Below are 24,550 nucleotides of genomic sequence, written 5' to 3' on the forward strand. Positions count from 1 at the left end.
CATCTCCAAACTGCGGCCCTCCAGATGTTTTGGCCTACAACTCCCATGATCCCTAGCTAACAGGACCAGTGGTCGGGGAAGATGGGAATTGTAGTCCAAAACATCTGGAGGATGTTTGGGGATGCCTGTCCTAGACACCCTCAATACCTTTAATAAACTACAGTTCCCAGAATTCTTTGGGAGAAGGCATGACCGCTTCAAGTAGTATCCTAGTGCTTAAATGTAAAGTGTGTCTATAGTCCTTGGGAGAGTTGTTGTTTGGCTAATAATAATATAAATTTATATGCTGCCCATCTGACAGGGTAGCCCCAGCCACTCTGGTGCCTTTCAACAGCTATAAAACCACAGTAAAACATCAAACATAAAAAGACTTCCCTATTCAGAGCTGCCTTCTCAAAGTCAGATAGTTGTTTATTTCCTTGCCATCTGATGGGAGGGCATCCCACAGGGTGGGCGCAACTACCGAGAAGGCCCTCTATCTGGTTTCCTGTAACCACATTTTGCAAGAGGGAACTGTCAGAAGGCCCTCAGAGCTGGATCTCAGTCTCAGGGCTGAATGATGAGCTTCCCAGAAGAGGCATGTGGATTGGCTGCTGTGAGAAAAGGATGCTGTACTCAGTGGGCCTTTGGTCTGATTTAACAGGACACATTTTGTGGTCATATGATAAGTAAGCCACTTGGAGTGGCTTCCTTTTGGCTATGTCCACCCTCCTGCTGTCCCTCCAACCTCATCCAGCAGTTTGCCCCTCCTGGCAGTTTTCAAAGGCTTTGGAGGAGAGGGACGGACTTGAACTTGTGTGTTTTGCCCCCCAGGCAGGAGAGGTTCTGCTTCAAACAGTTTTTGGGGAGCTCTCTGTATGTGTGTGTTTGGTTTCCATGGGGATGATGACAGGCCCAGCTGTCACTCAACCTGGGAGCAGGGTGTTTGCGCAGGAGGCGTGGGGGCCTGCTGTCTGAAGTGTTTCTTTAAAGTTGCTGACTCATGTGAAGGGCAAGTGTTTGTGTGTAGGTGAGCAAGAGAAGGAAGGAAAGAGATGTAGCTTTATCTTTACTTCCTGGGCCCCTTTTGAGCGACTCTGGATGCTATCTCCAGTCTGCTGGGTTTCTCTCCGGCTTTGAAAGCAGCAGGGAGGGGGAGACCAGCGTCAATACAGTATACAGCTTTCCTTCCCAAAATAACATCTCCCATTTCTGGGTTTTTTTGTGGTGGTGGTGTTTGTCAGGTTTTGTTCAGTTTAACCTCTATTCCAGAGGTCCCCAAACTAAGGCCCGGGAGCCGGATGCGGCCCAATAGCCTTCTAAATCTGGCGCGTGGTCGGTCCAGGAATCAGCATGTTTTTACATTAGTAGAATGTGTCCTTTTATTTAAAATGCATCTCTGGGTTATTTGTTGGGCCTGCCTGGTGCTTTTACATGAATAGAATGTGTGCTTTTATTTAAAATGCATCTCTGGGTTATTTGTGGGGCATAGGAATTCATTCATATATTTTTTTTTTCAAAATATAGTCCAGCCCCCCACAAGGTCTGAGGGACAGTGGACCGGCCTCCTGCTGAAAAAGTTTGCTGACCCCTGCTCTATTCCTTTTATTGCAAAAGCTTCCCAGTTCAGCAGCTTGAGAATCATGCCTTTCATTTGAAAGAACCCAAGCAAGGTTCTAGCCCTCATGGATGCTGTTAGAAGTTTCAAAACCCATCTGAGCAGCACCTGCTGTGTTCTCTGAAGCCAAAGTAGGGACACTAGCATTGATAAAACGGGACGGGAGACATAATTCTTTGCTGGACCCCCTCCTATTATCAAACATGATACATGATGGAAGCTAAATAAATATCCGTAACTTGTAGTTTGCTAAATCCAACTTGTTGTGCAGAGTAAGTTAATTATTTCGATTTTGCAGCTCTGCTCTCGGGTATTTGGAAAACAAAACTTTACTTGAGGTTACCTGCTACCTCCCACACCCACCCTCTAAATGGGAGAGGGCTTCCTTCCCATGCCTTCAAACCTCCTGGGATATTTACACACACACACACACACACACACACACACACACACACACAGTTCTTGTCTGTTTGCTTGCAGTGTGTTCAGTGGCCTAAAGTGGGGGAAGAGGTTCACTCTGTGATATGTGAGAAGTGACACCTTCGCCTACGTGGGAATTGGCCATCTGTAAGGCAAGCCTGTTCCAGACCAGCAACCCAAGACCTGTAAATCCAGCGGGTGCTCAGCTCAGCTCAGCTCCCTCCTCCTAGGTGCCATTGCGTGGCAGATAACGGCAGTATTATATAACGCCGCAGCCTACCTTGGCATGCGCTTAGCCGGAGGCTTCTAAATCATTAATGCCGTTGCAATCTTTGCTGTTAAGTAGGTCAGAAATGAGATGAGAATTCGGGAGGGCAGCGCGGAGACTTGGCAGGCAGGAACGTGAGCGCAGTTGGCGAGTGAGCGAGGCTGCCTTTGCCACCTCTGATGCTGCCAGGGACAGGCTCGGGAGGTGGCAGTGGCAAGGGGGATGGTGACAACGACGTCTGTAACCAAATCTGGAGCTGGGGACGGGTGCCTTCCAGCCTAAGGTGCTTGCTGGGACTGCTGCCAGGGGACGTGAACTAGGCTTAGGTGTGATCTAGCACCTGAAGGTCAGAAGGTTGGCCTGGGAAGGGCAAAAGTGTCTGCTCCAAGTGGGGAACACACCCCAGGCCCCATCTGATGTTGCTGCTTCTGTACATGCAGGTCCTCTGTTGTTTACTAGGCTGAGGGGCGCCGCCTGCTCATCCTAAACCCAAGCCCTGGGTGAAAAAACATCCTTTTACGACCCAGTTTTCTTTCGCGGTGGGAGGTTGGGGGGGGGGGCAGAACTAGACAGTGAACTTCAGACAACAACTTTGCTGTGTGCGCCGATTTGATCAGGTATTCCCTTTTTCCAAAGGAAAGATCCCTGTTTGCCTCAGGCCTTGGTTTCTTCTTATGCTCTTCTCAGGAATGTAAAGTTGCTTGAGTTACAATCCAGGGAAGGTGGGTAGATAGCTCCTGTGTCCAGAAGATAGGCCAATGGCCTGTTCCAGGCAGGATAGCTCTACCTCTGAAGGAGGAGATATGTAGCTTGGGGGTTCTCCTGGATACATCTTTGTCTTTAGACTGTTGATGGGAGCGGACAACCGACAGCATATGACACCTCTGCAGAAATAACTGCCCATATGCTATGGGAGTAGGGACCCAGGTGGCGCTGTGGTTGAACCACTGAGCCAAGGGCTTGCTGATCAGAAGGTCGGCAGTTCGAATCCCTGTGACGGGGTGAGCTCCCGTTGCTTGGTCCCAGCTCCTGCCAACCTAGCAGTTCGAAAGCACGTCAAAATGCAAGTAGATAAATAGGAACCGCTACAGCGGGAAGGTAAACGGCGTTTCCATGTGCTGCTCTGGTTTGCCAGAAGCGGCTTTGTCATGCTGGCCACATGACCTGGAAGCTAAACGCCGGCTCCCTCGGCCAATAATGCGAGATGAGCGCGCAACCCCAGAGTCGGTCACGACTGGACCTAATGGTCAGGGGTCCCTTTACCTTTACCCTTTATGCTATGGGAGTAGGTTTGGGGTTTTTATAATGATGTAGAAAGCCACAAACAGATTGGACCTAATGGTCAGGGGTCCCTTTATCTTTTAAGTAAGCCCTTATATCCCAGCTTGATCACTGACGTCTCCTGGGGGAAGTGCTGGTAGTTGCCCCCCGCCCCATGTTTCAGGAACCCCACTAACTAGAAATTGGGCATTGAGTGTCGCCAGCCCTATGCAGAGAAAGACTCTCCTGCAGAGTTTGGGCAGGCATCTTGGCTACTAACCTGCTTCAGGTGTCTTGAAGATATTCTGTATACGCCACCCTGATATTTCACATGAGGGGCAATCCATAAATAAAAACATATTAACTACACAGGTGGTCAACTTTTGATGACCTGGGTCCAGGACTCTGACCTACAACAACAGAACGTGATTTGGTTCATTTTAACTTTTGACCAGGTCGCTTTAGTCTTTCTTGGCAAGTCCTTTCTGCCTGTGCCAGCACAGTGACCAGATGCTTCGTAGAGGATTGAGCTCCTATGCTTTTTTAATTGTGATACAGAAAGGAGGATTTTGGCTCCCCACCCCCCACATACAGTATTACAACAAGGCTCTTAAATCTATCAATAGCGCCCTGACCACTAATGTTTGTGCCACTCTGAGAGGTGTTCGTTCTCTTCAACCCACCCGCAAAGCACATACACACAAACATCGTTTTTACCTCTTGCCCTTCCAACATCCATCCATCTGTTGGTTTCACTTCTGTCTCTCCCTGTGCAAGAAGGAAGTTGATCAGTGAGACTGAAACTCGTGGTTCTAACAGTCACATTGCTCTGTGGATTGGCAGGCCTAGGGTGAGCCTGGATGCTCTTGCAACACACACACACACGAAAACACTGCTGCTGCTGCTGCTGCTGCTGCTGCGCTGTATCCTGTTCGTATTATTATGGTTGTTGCAACTACCTCTCTGCCCCTCCTGAGCTGACATCGCCTCCAAATAGGGCCACAGTTGTCCCATCCCACCCTCTTAGCATGGATTGCTGACTGAACCTTTCCGCGGCATTGCACATTGTGGAAGGCTCTCTACCACTTGCGGATCGCTACATTCATGTTTTTCTATAATTTCTTCTTCTATGGCATGTTTTTCTATAATTTCTTCTTCTATCCGGCCCAATCGCCTTCTAAATCTGGCCTGCGGACGGTTCAGAAATCAGTGTTTTTACATGAGGAGAATGCAGGGCTGCCTTAAGCATCCCTGGCGCTGTGGTGCGGCGGATCCCTCCGGCGGCCCCCCCGCCCCGTTTCACAGCGGGGCAGGCGGGCTCAGCGCGCAGCGCAGCTGCACAGGCCACTGCTGCGCGATGGACGGGTGGGCTCAGCGCGCAGCGTGGCTGCCAGGCGCTGCTATGTGGCTGCCGGGCGGGCGGGCTCAGCGTGCAACGTGGCTGCCGGGCGCTGCTGCGTGGTGGGCGGGCGGGCACAGCACGGCCGCCGGCTGTTGCTGCGTGGCAGGCGGGCGGGCTTAGCGCGCAGCACGGCTGCTGGACATGACTGCACAGCGCCCCCCCCCCCCGGCGCCCTGCGTCACCCAGCCTGGCTGTAGGGCCGGCCCTGGGAGAATGTGTCCTTCTATTTAAAATGCATCTCTGGGTTATTTGTGGGGCATAGGAATTTGTTCATTTTTTTCCCTTCAAAATATAGTCCGCCCCCCCCCCAAGGTCTGAGGAACAGTGGACCGGCCCCCTGCTGAAAAGGCTTGCTGACCCCTGTTCTATGGACTTGAAAACGAAAAGGGTGTCTTATTAAGAATGTCGTTACTATCGGCAGCATGCTTGACAGTGGCTCGAAGGTGGGAGGATTTAGGAGACAACTTGCTGTCGGAATGGTTCCTACAAACTGGGGCAATTCCATTGATGGAAAAACTGATGCAAAAGGTGAAATACAGGAACAATCTTTAAAAGAGAAAAGGAGAGTTTTGAGCGGCATGGGATCTCCTTATTAAATACGTGGCAGAAAAGGAACATCACTGGCAACCACCAGCCACTTGTGGCCTTCTGTGGAGTGACATAAGATGACACTGGAGAGAGAGAGAGAGAGAGAGAGAGAGAGAGAGAGAGAGAGAGAGAGAGAGAGAGAATGAATTCCGGTCATAAGTAAAGTAGAGCAAATGTTTTACAGTACAGTACAGTAGACTCACAACTCACATGTCATTTACTTACTTGATTGCAGCTTTGCGCTGGTGGCAAGAAAATAAATAAATGGAGGTGGGGGAGTCAGAAGGGGCAATCTGAGATCTCTTGTGACCATCCCAGAGCTCTGGATAGGTAGGGATGGTCGTGCAGGCAACAGTTCTGGGAACATCCTAGCTTTATGTGATTCTACCTTTGCATGTTAACCCTTGCATAAGTTGCAGGTCCACTCTGCATCAGAGATCTAACCGATGCTCATAACTGTATGCTGCTTATATGTTTATGAAGCTATACTTTGTTTTGTTTTTGTCACAAAAGCAACTAAAATCTATTATTTTTTAAAAAAAGAAGGAAATAGTAACTTTCAGGAAAGAGAAATGTGGTCCGTCTGGTGGTGCTAACATGATGGGTTTAGCAGCCTTTGCCCACCAGATATTTTGGCCTACAATATGTGTCACCTCACTGGAAGGACAGATCCTGAAGCTGAGGTTCCAATACTTTGGCCACCTCATGGGAAGAGAAGACTCCCTGGAAAAGACCCTGATGTTGGGAAAGATGGAGGGCACAAGGAGAAGGGGACGACAGAGGACGAGATGGTTGGACAGTGTTCTTGAAACTACAAACATGAATTTGACCAAACTGCAGGAGGCAGTGGAGGACAGGAGTGCCTGGCGTGCTCTGGTCCATGGGGTCACGAAGAGTCGGACACGACTAAACAACAACAACATGTGTCACCTCCAGTGAGCACAGCTGTCCTCCCAAAGGCCCCTAGCATCACACAGCTGTGCTGACTGGGGCTGATGGGAGTTGTAGGCTGTCACATCTAGAGGGGAGCCAGGTTGGTGAAGGCTGAGCTGTAGGACCCTCCATATCCACAGGCTTTATGCCACTGAGTGCCAGATGCTGGAGATAGCTGTTGCCTTAATGCCATGCTTGTGGGCTTCCAGGAGGCATGTGTTTGGTGGCTGTCACTGAGGAGAACAGGGTGAGGGACTAGATGGGCCTGCCTTGGTCTCATCCTAAGGAAAGAATGGCAAACTTTTGGAAAGTTCATAGAATCATAGAGTTGGAAGAGACCACAAGGGCCATCCAGTCCAACCCCCTGCCAAGCAGGAAGCACCATCAAAGCATTCCTGACATATGGCTGTCAAGCCTCTGCTTAAAGACCTCCAAAGAAGGAGACTCCACCACAAAGAAAAGTTGTCCCCTTTCTTTGTCCCTTGCACTTTTGCCAGCTTTGAATAAACATTACAGACCATGTCCCGGATCCAAAGAATTGTGAAAAACAATTTGTTGAATCCAGAAGGACTTCGGGCTTATTTTATTTGAGTGCTTCTGCTGTGTCACATAGCAAGCTGCATTTGAACCCGAGGGAGGTTGTTATAATGGTATTGTGGAGTGCAGGGGTGTCTTCCAGTTAGCCTTCCCTTCCCTTGGGCCACCACAGGCCCAGTGTGGTGTAGCAGTGAAACTGATGTGCTAGAGACCCAGGCGGAAATCTTAACAACTTTGGGTTAGCCAGTTATATATCTCAGCCTTAACCTACCTCACAGGGTTGTTGTGAGGATAAAACGGAGTGGAAGCAGGGCAGGGTGTAGGGTTGCCAGACTCAATAGAGGACAGGACTTCTGTGCCTTTAATTGCCCTGCTCTCTTTTGAGTCTGGAAACCTTAAAGAGAAACAAGCAGACCCTTTGTTTAATTTCCAAGCAAAGGGTCTGCTGGTTTCTCTTGGCTGAGAAGCCGTAAGCTCCTTGGAGGAGAGTCTGAATAGCAATGTAATCAATAAGTATTATTTGAACCCTGACGGTATATTTACAGAAATTAAATGAGACTCGTTTTTCTGTTCAGACTACTGGCTCTGAACAAAATTGCCTTTGGCTTGTAGCATCTGGCATGTTGAATTGGGGGGGGGGAGTGTCCTACTGAGGACAGTCCTCTCTTTGGAAGGGCTGAGTCTGTTCCACATTTGAATTAAATCCTAAGAAGGGAGATCGGGATGTTGAAATTGTCCATCAACAGTTTTTTTTAATGGATGTTTATATTTTTTGTGTCACACACACACACACTCACTTGTAAACCATTTGGCTCATTATGTGGCATATAAACAAATAATCATCATAATGAACACCTCCCGGACAGCAGACTGTAGTCCTGCATACAGCTCACCTGATCACTCTTTCTCCATACCATGAGATGTGTCTCTATTTAAACGAGAGCAATTATTTCTGAGGCTGCGTAGACACACTGTACTTTAAAGAGCGCATAATTTTTTGAGAGGAAAGAATGCGATTCGAATGTGCTCCAAAGGTACATTGTGTATGTACACAGCCTAAATCTGCAGCAGTGCATGATAAATTAGCCTGTGCATATTTTATGCAAATCTGTTGTGTTTGTTGGTGATGCGTGACCAGCCAAGTTAGTCCAGCATGGAAAGATGGGGATGCTGAGGAGTGGTGGTAGCGCAAGCTGCTGTCGCGGCACTGCTGCTTTAATTCACCTCCGTGCCACCCGTCGCCAGCCCTCTTCTATCCTCCACGAAGGGAACAGCTGACCTGGTGTGACCTTGGTTAGCTTGAGTGCCTTAGGCTGTGTGTGCGCACGCGTGTGTCTATTGTTTTTTTGGGGAAGGGAGAGCATACTTGTATGGTTTGCTGTTAGGCCTTTTCATTGGAACTGCTTGCTGCGAAAAGCAACCGTCTTCTCCCCACCCTAAGTTGTAAATAAAAAATAAAATAGAAGCCAAACGTGTCCTATAAACAAGGCGCACAAAAGGCCAGGCGGGGTTAATTCTTTGCCACCTTCTGTTTGACAAGTAAGATTAGGGCTGGCACTTCACCCTGGCCATGCCTTATCGATTAGCGCTAAGGAGATTACTTGGTTGTTCCAGAAGGGCCGGGGAAACTTTTGCAGCTCCTGTTGTCTGTAGGAATTGGGTGCCTCACGCTCCAGGCTCTGATGCAGGCTGATGGCAAAGGCATTTTCCATTGCTAATGCTTTCTCTTCTTTTTTGGTAATTACACACACACACACACACACACAGAGAGAGAGAGAGAGAGAGAGAGAGAGAGAGAGAGAGAGAGAGAGAGAGAGAGAGAGAGAGTTCTGCTCTGCTCAACGCCAGTTGGAAAGGGAACAAGGCAACAAAGGGTCTTCGGGCACCTGAAAGGCCAACTGATTTACTGCGCCAAGAACTTTTGCTGACAAGAGCCCACCCACTTGTGCCAGCTGCTCCCTTGCCCAAATAGAGCAGAAGCATGTCATTGACACCTTGTGGCATGCTCTACTCAGGCTGGGCCATGGTCCGGAGGCACCCACAAAGAACAGGCTTCAAAGGGAATCATCCCTTTGGAGATGGACTAAGGGTGAAGGACCAGTTCCTGGCCTGTATTTTTAGGTACGGACCTATTCCTCTTTTGAGAAGGGGCAGACGGACAAGGGACTGCAGACTGGTTCAAGTAAGGGCTGGCAAGCCCACGGGCCTCACAGAGGAGAACCATAGAACTCAAGAGGATGAGTGTCTTCATCCAGCCTTCACCAACCTGGTGCCCCCTAGCAGTTCTGAACTATAACTCTCATTGGCCTGAGGAGATCTATGCCATGAGAGAGGGAAAAGGTTTCTTGTGCTTTCACCCCCTTTTTGTAGGAGGGAAAGTTCCACCCGAGTTGTCAGCTTCTGGTTTTTCTGCAATTTAGCTCAAGCATCCAGAGCTGCCAATTCATTTTGCTAGCCCCGCTCCTATGCCGGGGTTGGGGAACTTTTATTTCAGCCCTAGGGCTGCATTCTCTTCTGGGCAACCTTCCAAGGGCCCCAGTGCGACAAAGCTGGTTGTCTTCCCCTAAATCTGCCTTTGCTAGCAGGCTAGTTTCTGCCTACATCTGCAGGCCCCTCCCTATCTTCCACCCAAGGAAGCAAGAGGCATTATCTGGAGTTCAGAGGCATGATGCAACAAGGGGGGGGGAACACTTGAGGAGGGGGTGAATCAGGTCCGGTGAGGGGTGTAGCATGGGGAAAGTTGTGAGGGCCAGATAAGGATACCTGGGGGGCACATTTGCCTCCCAAGTCTGTGCTTCCCCACTTCTGTCTTGTGCTGTTCCAGACAGCCGCTCCCCAAAATTAAGTGGGAGGAACTTGTTCTCATTGCTTCACCTCCATGCCAGGAAAAAGCCTCACCAATAGAGTCAGTGTGGGGTAGTGGTTAGAGTTTCAGGCTACGGTCAGAGAGACCAGGGTTCAAATACCCATTTGGCTGTGAAGCTCACTGGATGTGACTTGGGGCCAGTCACAGCCTCTCTGCCTAACCTACTTCACAGGGTTGGTGTGGGGATTAATTGAGGAGAGGGAGAACAATGTGTGCCACCTTGAACTCCATGTTGAAAAGGTGGGAAATAAGTGCAATAAATAAAGAAATAAAGAAACGGTGTCTCCACATCTGCTTGTTGTTACCACCACAGGAACTGAGGCAAAAGAGTGAAAGTTGGCAACCTTTTCAGTGTCTCTGGGCTTCTTTTGCTTTGCACAGAAAAGGAAAGGCAGGGTGGAGTTTGGGAGGTGGGAGGAATCTCTTTTCCCCTCCCGGTTGGGTATATAAGAGATTGTTGACCTGTTTTATTGCATATACTGCAACCCTGATGTTAATCTCGGCCTAAGCCACCCTGAGAATTTGGCTATTTGGCATACAGATGCCTGAAATAAAAATAAGAAAATTGTGCTTCCTTGGGTCAGGGGGGTGGTGAGAAGCTCCCAGGGAGCAGGACACAGGCATGGTCAGGATCTGAGGGAATTCATGTTCCCAGGCTTTTGGCCGTTAGTGGCTACTGGGAAATTCTCTCTGCCCCCTCCCTCCCTCCCACCCCACCCTCATGATCTGTCAGATACCATCACTGATGCTATCTGAGGTTCCCATCTCAGGAGACTGCCGGCCCACAACTTTAATGTTTCAGCTCCAAAACCTTGAAAATAAAGAGAATGAGACTGTTACTTCCCTGCCCAATGAGGACTGCTGATTTTGATTGTGGAAATATTGACCTCCCTGAGCAGAACCAGTGTGGGGAAAGAAGTGGCCCAGTCCAAGTAGGCAGCCTTGGTTTTTGGACCCCAGGGAAGCCCACTGGAATGTGATTTTACTGGTCAGACGGCTAACATAAACACCTTCTGAGGTAAAATAAAAAAATTCCTTCAGTAGCACCTTAAAGACCAACTAAGTTTTTATTTTGGTATGACCAACATGGCTACCTACCTGTAACCTTCTGAGGTAGGTTAGGCTGAGAGATTAATACTGGCCCATGGCTCACCCAGCAAGATTTGTGGCTGAGCTGGGAATTGGAACACTGGTCTCCAAAGTCCTGGCTCCACACTTTAACCCCTAACCCATGCTGGTTCAGCACTCCAGACTGATCCAGTCCTGATCCTGATAGGAATTGCCCATCGGCCTCTGCATGTACAGTGGTCCCTCGACTTACGAACTTAATCCGTTCCGAATGCACATTCACAGGTCGAAAAGCTCATAAGTCGAAACGCGGCTTCCCATAGGAAAAAAAATATTCGGAAAAATTCGTAAGTCGAGGAAACCACATTTAAAGCCACCAACGGTTTCTGTTCGGATGTAGAAAAATTCCTAAGCGTGCGGCCATTTGACCTGTTCATAAGTCGAAACCTATGAAAGTCGAGTCATTCGTAAGTTGAGGGGCCACTGTACTTGATTGGCTACCGTTCAGCATGGGGTGGGGGGTGCTTCCCCTTTCCCCTTTCCCCTTGCCTGATCTGATTTCTGAATCTGCCAGGTTTCTGTGATTCACTTTTATGATGACGTAAAACCCGCAAGAATCGAGCCTGCATGAATCCCACTCCTAATGTGACTTTTTGCACCATTTCCACTTTTGTATGAGAGAAATCCAGTGGTGATTTGAGAGCAAAACCCTACTGATTTTCTCCTCCTCCATGTCTCAGGGTTGCCATAAGTCCGGGGAAACCTGGACATGCCCTCTTTTGGGGGCCCACCTGGACAGATTTTTACATTTTAAAGGAAATGTCTGGGGGTTTTCAGCCTTGGGTGGCTCAGGCTGATCAGCACGCTGCAGCTACTGCCAGCCTGAGCTGGGGAAAGAGGCGTGTGGGCACGGCAGCAGCCCTGTGCACCCGCGTGCCTCTCTCCCTGGCTCGGGCTGGCAGCAGCTTGGGCTGTCCTCTCTTTTGCTCTTCAAGATATGGCAACCCTACCATATCTTATCCTCACAACAACCCTGTGAGGTAAGTCAGGCTCAGAGGCAGTGACTGTTCCCAGGTCACCCAGCAAGCTGCATAGCTGAATTGGGGCCAGGTCCTAGTCCAATACTCTAACCACTATACCATGCTGGCTCTCCAGGTTGTTCCTAAAGCTATCTTCATGACTTTCAAGAAAACTGAGGGAGTAAGGTAAAGGAGGGGCGGTGAAGTTAGAGAAATGTATGGGCACATTTTATATAAATATATATTTTCCTTCATGTTGTAATTTATATCCTTGTTTTAATGCCCTTACCGTAAATGCTAGCATCTTTTCCGTCTGTAATGAGATTTGTGGCATGCAGAGTACTGGGAAAACTATTTCTTTCTTTCTTTTTAATTTAATAAAGGTTTTTGGTTTTGTGTAATGTACATTCTGCTGTTCAGAAATCAATAGGAGGGAACATAAAATATATATACACATGAAAATGAACCCAGCGCTGCAAATGTGGGCATCTTAAGTTCATGATGGTTTTAAGACTGGGGTGGGGGGTGGGGTGTATGTGGAAGGTATTTGAGACTCGATGCATTTGAAATGCAAATTGTTCAACCAAGTCATTTTTTGTTAATGTTCGGCCTGCAAGGTCAGGAGCGAAAGCATTGATATTTTAATTTCTTGTACAATGGGGACGGTGGAACACCTGGGCTAATTTCATTCATTTTAATAACTTGTATGACGCTTAATATAACAAAATCTCTTTAAGTGGTTCGTATAATTCACAACCATAAAACCACAAGCAGAAAGTCATCGGAAAAACTGAAATTAAGCCTTCAGCCTGTAACGGCCCTTAGAACAAAAGACACAAGTGACCCATGCTCAAACCTTAAACGGTGGTTAATCTTAACCACTGTCTGCTTTAACAAGCCGACGTTTGAAGTTGGACTCCAAACTTCCATAATAACCCCCAACCATTGGCCATGCTGGCTGCTGGGAGCTGGAGTCCAGCAACATTTGGAGAACCAGAGGTTTCCCACCCCTGGAGGCAACTGGAGAGCTCTTCCTGCTCCAAGGAAATGAATGAGATGCAAATCATAGGAATGCCAGAAGCACTGAGATAACAGACATCTCTAGCCCCATTGGCTCCAGAATGGTCTGATTGGCTGGTTGTGGGTGGGGATTTTCCCAGCAGTAGCACCCGAGTTCCTTTAATGCAGGGATATGGAACTTGCTCAGCCCAAAGGCCACGTGCCAAAATATGGCTGGGGAAATGGATGTGATTCTTACCTTTACATTCCAGCCACATATAGGTCAGAGGCTTCTGCACCCACATAACATCTTTTCATCCTCCAGTGGCACCCTTTCAGGGCTGATGTGACGCATCTGATGCAGCCAGTCTCAAAGGCCTCACCACTACTTTTTGTTTTAACTTACAATTTCAGCATAGTCTTCAAGGGCAGTCCCACATTGGATATGTTGCAGTAGTCAAAGCATATTTCCAAGCATGGATACTATGGGAGGCTATCTTCATCTGGGATAGTCCATAGATGGCACACCAACCTAAGCTGCTGAAAGGTGCTTTGTGCCAACAAGGCTTGTTGTTGTTTAGTCGTTTAGTCGTGTCCGACTCTTCGTGACCCCATGGGCTACTGGGGTCTATAGAGAGAGAGTCTTAATAGCAAGTCTGGATGAAACACTTTTGAGAACATGCTGCACAGCTGTTTCCTAAATTGGACAAAGCACCTACCCACAGCATCTCCATCTTATCATGGCTGGGTTTCAGCTTATTGGCTGAGCATTGGTTCATAATTTCCAACAGCATCCCCTGAATTTGATGAAAAAGGGAACTAAGAGATGGGTGTCTTCAGTATACAGGGGTGGAGTATACAGCATTCAGTGTTGGAGGACAACACTGATCTGTGTGATATAGCCTAGCACAGACATCCTCAAACTTCGGCCCTCCAGATGTTTTGGACTACAATTCCCATCTTCCCCTACCACTGGTCCTGTTAGCTAGGGATCATGGGAGTTGTAGGCCAAAACATCTGGAGAGCCGCAGTTTGGGGGTGCCTGGCCTAACATAAATGTCATGAAGCAGAGCAATAATTCGCAAAGTACCACCACCTGGAATTTGCCAACGAGGGATGAATAGAAATGCCAAAACACAATAATGTCCCCGATCCCACATCCAATAGCCACCCCAAGAGGATTCCTTGATGTTTGGTAATGAAAGCTGCTCTCCCCCCCCCCCCGCTCCTCCATAGCCTCCCCTTTTAGATAATGGCACAGGTTATTTAAGAAAAAAACAATGCATATCCTTTTGACATACTGTGGTGTGTTTGGGTGGAATCGCAGCAGGTGTGTTGTTTAAGTGCAGCTCACCCCCCTTTCGTTTTCTGAGTGTGCATGGAGAAAGGGCATCCTTTTTTTGTAATTTCCCCCTCTCATGGCACTAGAACTGGTGGACGTCCAATGAAGCTGAATGGTGGAAGATGAAGTACAGATAAAAGAAAGAACTTCACTCAGCACATAGTTAAACTTTGGAACTCCTGCAGGAGGTGGTGATGGCCACCAACTTGAGTGGCTGTTATTAATAGATTGCTATTAATAGATAATTAATTAATAATTAATTAATTAATTAATTAATATTAACGGTTCTATTAATAGAGGTCTGGACTCATTCATTGAGGAGACGCTTCTGAATATTAGTTGCTGGAAGCCCCGCAAGCGGAGAGTGCGCTTGGTTCTGGGTCCCTGTTTGCCCCTGTGAGAACAGGATGTGAGAACAGGATGCTAGATGGACCCTTGGCCTGATCTAGCAGGGCACCCCTGATTTTGCAACGGGTTTTTCTGTGCGCTGGAATCGAAACATTCCGGCCAGGATCCATCTCTCCACGAGTCCGCCTCTCCCACCCCGCCCACCAAAATGTCAAGATCCCTTTCGGGGGGGGGGAGCCGTCCTGCCAAAGCCAGAGGGCGGCCAAATTTCCACCCGGCTCATGCACACGCGCGCGCCTTCCCTCCCTCCCTCCCCCTCCTCCTCTCGGCCACAAAGGAAGCGAGAGAGCCCCGGCTGGCTTCGGGCAGCTGCTCCAACACCCCCCCCCCCTCACGTCCTGCCCGCGTGCGCTCCTCGCCTCTCGCTCTGCGGCGCTGCAGCTGTCGCTGCCCTTCAGTCAGCCCCGGCCGGGCCATCATCCCGGGGCAGGGTCTGGGCCAAGGAAGGAGAGAGAGGCGAGGCTGGCCTTTGGAGGGAGGGCGAGAGCCGAGCGCGCCTGAGCCTTGCCCGAATTGCTCCCGCAATAGCCTCTCGGACCCGATCCAGGGCCGTCGAGGCGCAGACGTGGAAAGAAAGGCCGCCGCCACCCGCGCGTCTCCGCCCCGCGCCGTGAGTCCCGCTGCGCTTCAGTCTTTCCGCTGGAGAGCTAAAATTAGCCGCTCCTCCGCAGGGCCGGGAGGGAGGGAGGGATCCGGCGGGCTTGGCTTGAACCGCGAACCGCAGAGGTAGCCTCCCGGCCCCCCCCCCCGCCCCCTTTCCAAGCGAGGGGTAGCATTCGGGGGAAGTTCAGCCGGGACCCCCAAGCTCCCCTCTTGGCCCGGCTCTTGGGCGCGCACTCAAACCATTGTGCGCTTTTTCCTGTTCAGATCCACTTTTTCCGACGGATTTCTTTATTTATTTTTGGATCTTTTTTATTTTTGGCAATTCCCAAAATAGAGCCTGCCGAGGCGTGTGCTGCTCGTGGGGGAGGGCGCGTTCTCCTGCTGGCTGCGTGGCGGTTTGGAGACGGCTGTTTAAGGTGGTGCGGGGCCGGAGAGAACTCGGGGCCGCTTTTCTCGCAACTTTTTTGTTTTGTTTTGTTTTTGCCTGGGGTTTTTTCCTGTTGCTTCTAGGCCTAGCTGGTGGGGATCGCACACCGATCGTGTATTTTTCAGGGCGAAGGTTGATCTGGGTTTTGCTGGAAGGGTTCTGTGTGACTCCTAGGTTTCTGACTCGCAGACTGCTTGCTCTCTTTCCCCTTACTGTATTTGTTTGTATAAGAAGCAGGCTGCATATTGCATATTCATTCTGGTTTGTTTGTGGGGAGGTTATACAATGTCAAGCAAACTTCAACCCAACACTTTCAAGTGCATTTTGCCGGTGTGCAATTGAATCCTACTGGCAATTACAGCGGTGGTATGGAATTGTCTCCAGTTGTTGAGCACCCATCCTAAATTATACTGCTGAAATGAAGAAATTGGGGTAACCAGGAGTGGGTTTTCATATAGAACGACTGGAAGCTCATCTCAGTTCTTGTACACAAAACAAATTCCAGGGCTCAATATTCTATTATCATTATTATATTTGTAAGAGCACATCAAATTTCCTAAAGCACTGTACATCCTTTAAAGGCATGAGACAGCCCCTGTCCTCAGGCTCACAATCCAAAGGACATGATACAAAAGGAAAAAGTGGGGAGGGAAGAGGAAATCTTAAGTGTATGGTGTGTTGTTGGGTTTTTGCACCAGGGTGGTGGATCTCACATTTATAATATAATAATAAATCCCCCCCAAAACTGAAGTTTGCCTATCATGTAGAACTCTAAAATACTTTGCAGTTTCCATCAGAACTTTTATGGGGTTGTTTTCAACAAAGAACAGAACCCTGAGATCAAAGCTAGGCTGGGTAATGGCAACCCCAGTGGGACTCCAGCACCCTTCAACAATTTGCATTTCTTGCCACTTGGACCTGCTCTGCTTGAGGTTTTTCAAGTTGGAAGCAGAGAAGTAGGGAGTGAGGCAGAGCCCAGAACTGGGAGGCTAGTGTCTAGTTCACTGGGCAGTCCTGACTTTGCTTCATCGGTCATCTTTTTCTTCTCAAAACCTTCTGTAGCTTCGCTGAATCCTTCCAGATTTGTCCATGCCCTTTTATTGAACTGAGATGCCTGGAGCTGAACGCGGAACGCTAAATGCCTTTGGAAAAGTGTGTGTGTTTTTCGGGAATTGAATTGAAGAAAAAAATCAGCAGCATGGAGTGACTGATGTGAGCATATTCTAACTAATAGACTTAAACCGTTGCTCAGTAGAGCACCTGCAAAGGTCCCAGGTTCAGTCGCTGGCAGCATCTGAAGGGATGGAATAATAGCTGATGATGTATCAGAAAGACCCTTTCTCAGCTGGAGACATTGGAGACACGCTGCCAGTCAGAGGAGAGCAGCCTTCCCCAACCCTGGGTCCCTCCAGATGTTTGGAACTACAGCTCTCATCCCATCAGGTCCAGTCAGCACTGGCTGGGGCTGATGGCATTTGTAGTCCCGAACATCTGGATTGGAGGAGACTGGAGCTCAAAATATTAGGTTAGGTGGGTCAAAAGGCTGATTCATTGTAAGGGGGGGGGGCCAAACTAGACAATTTTGGAAGAGGAAGAAGAAGAAAAGTTGGTTGGGGGTTCTTGGTTCCTTATGTTTCTAATTTACAGTCTCCTGTTCTGCCCTTCTTGGGACAGCTTACAGGTATAACTATAACTCTCCTGATGGGACAAATACTAACCAACAATGTGTGTATTTAGATTATTGAGAGGGAGAACTGTGCAGGGAGAACGAGTTATTACCTCCTGCTCTCATACCCCTCCCGCACAGTGCTGTGTCCCTGATCCAATTCCTTCCCACCTGCATTTTGTTTCTTTTTAAAGGAAAGACCTGGAGAATTGGTCCTGGATCTCCCGTGTCTCACCTTGTTTAATCACTCATTTGCTGAAGCAGAGGCAACCAACTGCCCTGTGGCATTTGAAAGATGAACAGATTTATTGGGGTGTAAGCTGTGATGGGGCCGGAGCCAGGTTATTTTTACATGAGTAAAATAACCATTTACATGAGTAAAATAACCATTTACCAGGGACCCAGGTGGCGCTGTGGTTAAACCACTGAGCCTAGGGCTTGCCGATCAGAAGGTCGGCGGTTCGAATCCCTGTGACGGGGTGAGCTCCCGTTGCTTGGTCCCAGCTCCTGCCAACCTAGCAGTTCGAAAGCACGTCAGAATGCAAGTAGATAAATAGGAACCGCTACAGCGGGAAGGTAAACGGTGTTTCCATGTGCTGCTCTGGTTTGCCAGAAGCAGCTTTGTCATGCTGGCCACATGACCTGGAAGCTATACGCCGGCTCCCTCGGCCAATAATGCGAGATGAGCGCGCAACCCCAGAGTCGGTCACGACTGGACCTAATGGTCAGGGGTCCCTTTACCTTTACCTTAAGCTGTGATGGGGCCAGAGCCTGTTTTGTCAGATGAGTTCTATGGTAACTTTTAACAGCAAAAAGTACCTTGGGGAACCATTAACAAATTTGTTAGTTAGCCTTTAACAAATTTATTTGTTAGTCTTTAAGGTGCCACAAGACACTCTGTTGTTTTTGTTGCACAAAAGATGAGTGCAGCTACTCCCCTGGAAATAATATATTTGGTAGGTTAAAAGGTGCCACCAGATGCCTGGCAGTTTTCTCCCCCCACCCCAACTGGGAGAAGTAGCTTGTGAAGTTGCCAGATATCTGTAAATGGAGAACAACAGCACCTTTGCAAGACTAGAATTCCCAGGATTCTTTGGGCAAGGGGGACACACACACTATGCCTGCCTGACCAAAGTGGCATCAAACTAATTCAGTTTGTAGTGTGTGGACAGGGCCTTCCTACAAGAAACACCTTCTTACAAGAAACAGGGTCCGTTTTCTGGTCCCTGGCGTTATGTCAGCAAACCTTTTCAGCAGTCCACTGTCCCTCAGACCTTGTGGGGGGCCGAACTATTTTTTTGGGGGGAAATGAACGAATTCCTATGCCCCACAAATAACCCAGAGATGCATTTTAAATAAAAGCACACATTCCACTCATGTAAAAACACCAGGCAGGCCCCACAAATAACCCAGAGATGCATTTTAAATATAAGGACACATTGTACTCATGTAAAAACACGCTGATTCCCAGACCGTCTGCGGGCCGGATTTAGAAGGCGATTGGGCCGGATCCGGCCCCCGAGCCTTAGTTTGCCTACCCATGTGTTAAGCCTATAGAAGTTCAGTATATGAACTGTGGGGGGCGGAGGCAGCTTGTCTTGAGTGCATGTAGCACCTGCGTATCTCACACAGCCTGCCATTTTTCACACACTGGCAAAGTTCACCTGTGTAACTGCTAAAAGTAACTGTTGATAACAGATTGTAGAGAGTCTGTTTTCCAAATGTATCTTTAGCCAAAAGTCGTCGTCTTCTTCTTCTTCTTCTTCTTCTTCTTCTTCTTCTTCTTCTTCTTCTTCTTCTTCTTCTTCTTCTTCTTCTTCTTCTTCTTCTTGCTTTTGGAAATAGTGCTACTGCAAAGTAAATGGATACAAAAGCATATAGCAGTTGGAGCCTTCAGGAATATGAGATGATGGGGAAATTCCTTGCGGTGAGAATAAGGATGCCCAGTTTTTGGTCTGTGAAACGTTGGAAGTTATTTGTTCATTTTGCATGCGGCCTTTCTTCCACCGTGGAACCCAAAACAGTGCATGTTAATTAATTAATTAACTGATTTATTTATTTCATACATGGTTCCCAGACTGTCTCCCATCTAGGCTCCGATCAGACTGGGCCTGCTTAACTTTAGCAAAGCGGGAACCTCGTGCACCTTCAGACAATAACTTGGCCTCTTCATGTCCCTGTCAAGGGGTATGTAAGGAAGTAGCAACCTGAAAGCCCATGGTAGAGCATCTGCTTTCCACGAAGAAGGTTGCAGGTTAGGGTTGCCAGACTCAATAGAGGACAGGACTTCTGTGCCTTTAATTGCCCTGCTCTCTTTTGAGCCTGGAAACCTTAAAAGAGAAACCAGCAGACCCTTTGCTTGGAAATTAAACAAAGGGTCTGCTGGTTTCTCTCTAAGGTTTACAGACTCAAAAGAGAGCAGGGCAATTAAAGGCACAGAAGTCCTGTCCTCTATTGAGTCTGGCAACCCTATTGCAGGTTCGGTTCCTGACATCTCCAGATAAGCCTGGGAAGGTCCCCTGCCTGGAAACACTGGACAGTTGCTGTCAGTTAGCATGAGCAGCACTGAGCCAAATGGATTAGTGGTCCAGCTAAGTCTTTTCCCCATTTCCAATACTGTTGTCTAATCCGTCAGTCTTCAGCTGGGGGGGGGGATAGGAGTCCTAAACATCTGGTGTCAGGTGGGTGAAGTCTGATTTAGGTTGTCGACCATTTCTGAATGGATTCCTCTGCCCCCACACCTCACATACACCCTTAGACCCCCCCTCCTTCATTGCAACATTTGTGGCCACAGGCCTGAGATAATATGGGTGCTGCGTGCAAAACTGGGTGATGACCCTCCCCACATACATTGCAGTGTGACCCCTGCCAGTGCCTCTTCTTTGCTTGATGTGAAGTTTCACAAGCCTTGCATGTTATAAGTATTTTAGCCAGGGTTCCTTTGTGGTTCTCTCCTTGTCGTCGCCCCCCATGCCCCCCCCCAAATTGGCCTGTGTTTCATTTGTGTGGGTGGGGTGGGGTGGGGGTTGGAGAGAGGGAGCAGATGTAGAAGGAGGGCGGAGGACAGAGAACAAATATACGAACATAGTAAGATTCCTGTTGTATCAGGCCCATGGCCCATCTAGTCCAGCATCCTGTTCTCAAAGTGGCTAACCAGATACCTGTAGGAAACCCGCAAGCAGGACTCGAGCATGAGAGCCCTCTTCCTTCCTGTGGTTTACGGCAACTGATATTCAGAAGCATTTACTGCCTCCGAAAGTGGAGGCAGAGCATAGCTATTGGGGGCCAGTAGCCATTGATAGCCTTTAGCTTTCATGAATTTGTCCGGTCCTTTTTTAAATCCATGCAAGTTGATGACCATCACTGCCTCCTGTGGGAGAGAGTTCCACAGTCTACCTATGTGCTGCGTGAATAAGTAGATGACTTGATATAAGGCAGATCATGATGTTCTGAGGCTGTGTCGGGTCCCAGAAGGGTCAGGTTAAATACTTTGCCCTTCATGATTTTGTAAAGGAAAAGAGGGTCATGCTTGTAACACCCCCAGTTCTTGTACAGTGGATCACTGTCTGAGCTGCATTTATTTATGCTTTTATTACAATACAGAGGCACACACCCCTATACTGTAAATGTGTCCAAACCAGGGGTGGCACATTTTTAAGCCAACTGACCTAATTTGTACTTCCTGGACTGAGAAAAAGGACCATAATGTGATCCACTTTTCAATTTTGTGCATTTTGTATTGCAGTTCTTGTAGTAAAAGTCATAAAGTATGCATTTTATATTAAATATCTTTAGAAATGCATGTGTTGAGGTTAAAAGCATGCTTAGATGTGCATTTTGTGATGAAACACATATTTAAGTATGCATTTAAAGTATTGTGGGGAGTTTTTTAAATAAATAAATAAATAAAAAGCTATCAGATTCATGCTGCCATGGAACAGAATGGACTTATAAAATAAAGACTTGCAAAAATTGATAGAAAATTGTCTGACCCATCAATCCTTGGTCTAAAGCAGCTTACAGTAATTTAAGGGTGAGGAACATAAGTGTCCCCCAAATGTGGCCCTCCAGGCCTCTCTATTGGCCCCTTTAGATTCTCCTCAGACCATATCCCTCCATGCCTTTTGTTTTCCTGAATTGAAGATGGGGAAGTGTAGGGAGCTGACTCTTGCTTGTCAGGCTTCTGTCACATCTATTGCCACACCCACTTTTGCCTCTGGCCCCACCTACCACTGACATGTGGACCTCCAAAGCTTTGACAAGAGGGAATGAGGCCCTTGGGCTGAAAAAGGTTCCTCACCGTTACAGTAATTTTTCGTAAGATGTATTAAAACAGTACATTTGAACAATTCCTAACACCAGTTGAATTATAAGAAGAAGCACATCCACCCCAAACTGATCAGCCAAGTGGGATCTGAAGCAATGTTGGAGGCTCCTCTCCATCTTTGTCTGTTGCCTTTGTTGAATTAGCAACAGCCCAGTCAGTCTCTGCTGACAGAAAACAGTTTTCTGGGTTAAAGCTATGCAAGAAGAAACACAGTGCTCTTGAGATATGTTATCAACAGTTCAAAATATTCTCCCACCAGTTGCAGGGCGTGAAACAACAGGCTGTTTGGAACATATGCTGTAGGAGAGTGGATGCAGGATGGGGACTTTTAAGCTTCTGCATCCAGGATTGTATTGGGCATTTCCCCACCATGTGCTTGGTGCCAAGTCCAGAACTTTGAACAAGATGCCCACTGGGAAACCTGTCTTACCCTGCAAGGGGAGTGGGCAGGGGAATCATAGAATCATAGAGTTGGAAGAGACCACAAGGGCCATCCAGTCCAACCCCCTGCCAAGCAGGAAACACCATCAAAGCATTCCTGACAGATTGCCGTCAAGCCTCTGCTTAAAGACCTCCAAAGAAGGAGACTCTGCTTGGCAGCAAAATCCACAGTCGAACAGCTCTTACTGTCAGGAAGTTCTTCCTAATGTTTAGGTGGAATCTTCTTTCTTGTAGTTTGAATCCATTGCTCCGTGTCCGCTTCTCTGGAGCAGCAGAAAATAATCTTTCTCGCTCCTCTATATGGCATCCTTTAATATATTTGAACATGGCTATCATATCACCCCTTAACCATCTCTTCTCCAGGCTAAACATGCCCAGCTCCCCAAGCCGTTCCTCATAAGGCATTGTTTCCAGGCCTTTGATCATTTTGGTTGCCCTCTTCTGGACACGTTCCAGCTTGTCAGTATCCTTCTTCAACTGTGGTGCCCAGAACTGGACACAGTACTCCAGGTGAGGTCTGACCAGAGCAGAATGCAGTGGTACTATTACTTCCCTTGATCTAGATGCTATACTCCTTGTATACTCCATGCTGCAACTCATGAATCTCCTCCTGCTTTATTATTATATGCCACTTTATTATTATATGCCACTTTATTATTATATGCCACTTTTCATTTATAAATCTCAAGGAAGTTAACAAGAGCCAGTGTGGTGTAGTGATTAGGACCTGGGAGACCAGGGTTGAAACCCCCTACTTAGCCACGAAGCTTGCTGGTTAACCATGGGCCAGCCCCTGCCTCTCAGCCTAACTTACCCTGCATGGTTGTTGTGGGGGTTAAATGAGGAGGCGAAGATGCAGCACCTTGAGCTCCTAGGAGAAAAAGGTTGGGTATTAAATGAATAAATAAGAAAGAAAACCATTAAAACGAAAATATCCAGATAGCCACAACACACAATTCTAGCAACTGCAGCAGCCAGAACTATAAAAGAACTCATTAGCGATAACCAGGAAACACCAGGAAGAAAGAAAGGTCTTTAACCTTTGCAAAAGTCTTCCCTATCGTGAAAAGGTAAAGGGACCCCTGACCGTTAGGTCCAGTCGCTGACGACTCTGGGGTTGTGGCGTTCATCTCGCTTTATTGGCCAAGGGAGCTGGCGTTTGTCCGTAGACAACTTCCGGGTCATGTGGCCAGCATGACAAAGCCGCTTCTGGCGAACCAGCGCAGCGCACGGAAACTTCGTTTATCTTCCCGCCGGAGCGGTACCTATTTATCTACTTGCACTTTGATGTGCTTTCAAACTGCTAGGTTGGCAGGAGCTGGGACTGAGCAACGGGAGCTCACCCCGTCACAGGGATTCGAACCGCCGACCTTCTGATCGGCAAGCCCTAGGCTCTGTGGTTTAGCCCACAGCGCAACCTGCGTCCTTTCCCTATCGTTAGTGACAGCCTAATCTTATCAGGGAGCTCATTCCACAAAATGGAATTCCTTCCATTCCTGCTGCTTCTGATATTCTGTGCAAGGTGAGAGTGACGGGACTCTGGGTCTTTTTGCCCTCTAGGGTCAGCCCTGCTTGGACAGAAACGCCAGAGATGATTGGCTGTGCCTACACAGTATACATCAGGTCTTCCGAAGGAGGAAGTTGGAAGAGTGGCACTCTCTCCCACTTCCTCTTTCAGTTCTATTGCTTTTCAAAGCTCAGGTTAATTGCACTGGATCTGACTTTTGCCCAGACCCCTTGGAAAAGCAAAGTATGTGTGTGTGCACTTACTCCCCATCTGATTATCTTTATGGATTACGAATGAATTACAGGCTGGTGAGATGGATTTGAAGGCCCATAGCTTAGTGGCAGAGGAAAGAGGGCTGGGAATGGCCTCTACCTGAGGCCCTCCAAGCTACTGCCAGTCAGAACAGACAACACTGGCCTAGAGGGACAGAATCTGAGGCAGCTTCACATTTTTTTTTAGATTTGCTGCATATCCTTGTGTTCTAATACAAGAGAATAACTGAGGCAGGCTTGCTATATACACACAGCTTTTACTTTTTTAAAAAATGTGTTTTCGCCTGTGCAAAATCTGTTCCGTACGAGGGCTGCCACAGCTGATCAGCAGCTGTCCCGGATTATTGTGCATGTGTGTGTGTGTGTGTTTTGTTTCCAGTGAGTGACAGATTCCAGGGTATTTACAAAGAGCTTGCTTTTTCAACCCCTTCTGGTGGGGAGACATCACAGAGGACCCAAGCGTAATGCGGGAGGTAGCCTGGTTGGTGAGGGAATAATATGCTTGAATCCTGCTTGCTTCCTGCTTACCAGTTTTCCACAGGCATCTTGTTGGCCACTGTGAGAATAGGCTGCTGGACTGGATGGGCCATTGATCTGATC

At 48.1% G+C, this 24,550-nt stretch overlaps 1 protein-coding gene across 12 annotated transcripts in view; it reads left to right on the top strand.

Annotated features, from left to right (window-relative positions):
- The window catches only part of MEF2D (myocyte enhancer factor 2D), a 145,291-nt gene that overhangs the window by 38,742 nt on the left and 81,999 nt on the right, over positions 1–24,550 (top strand). The window contains exon 1 of one of the 12 annotated variants that reach the window (XM_088659091.1): positions 14,917–15,317. The exons of the other annotated variants lie outside the window; for them this stretch is intronic. The gene's annotated coding sequence lies outside the window, so the exon portion shown is untranslated. Of the gene's footprint in view, positions 1–14,916; positions 15,318–24,550 lie in introns of those variants that run through there. 12 annotated transcript variants of the gene reach the window in all.

This window comes from Zootoca vivipara, chromosome 16 (assembly GCF_965207765.1).
Source record: "Zootoca vivipara chromosome 16, rZooViv2.hap1.1, whole genome shotgun sequence".
Lineage (NCBI taxonomy): Eukaryota > Metazoa > Chordata > Lepidosauria > Squamata > Lacertidae > Zootoca > Zootoca vivipara.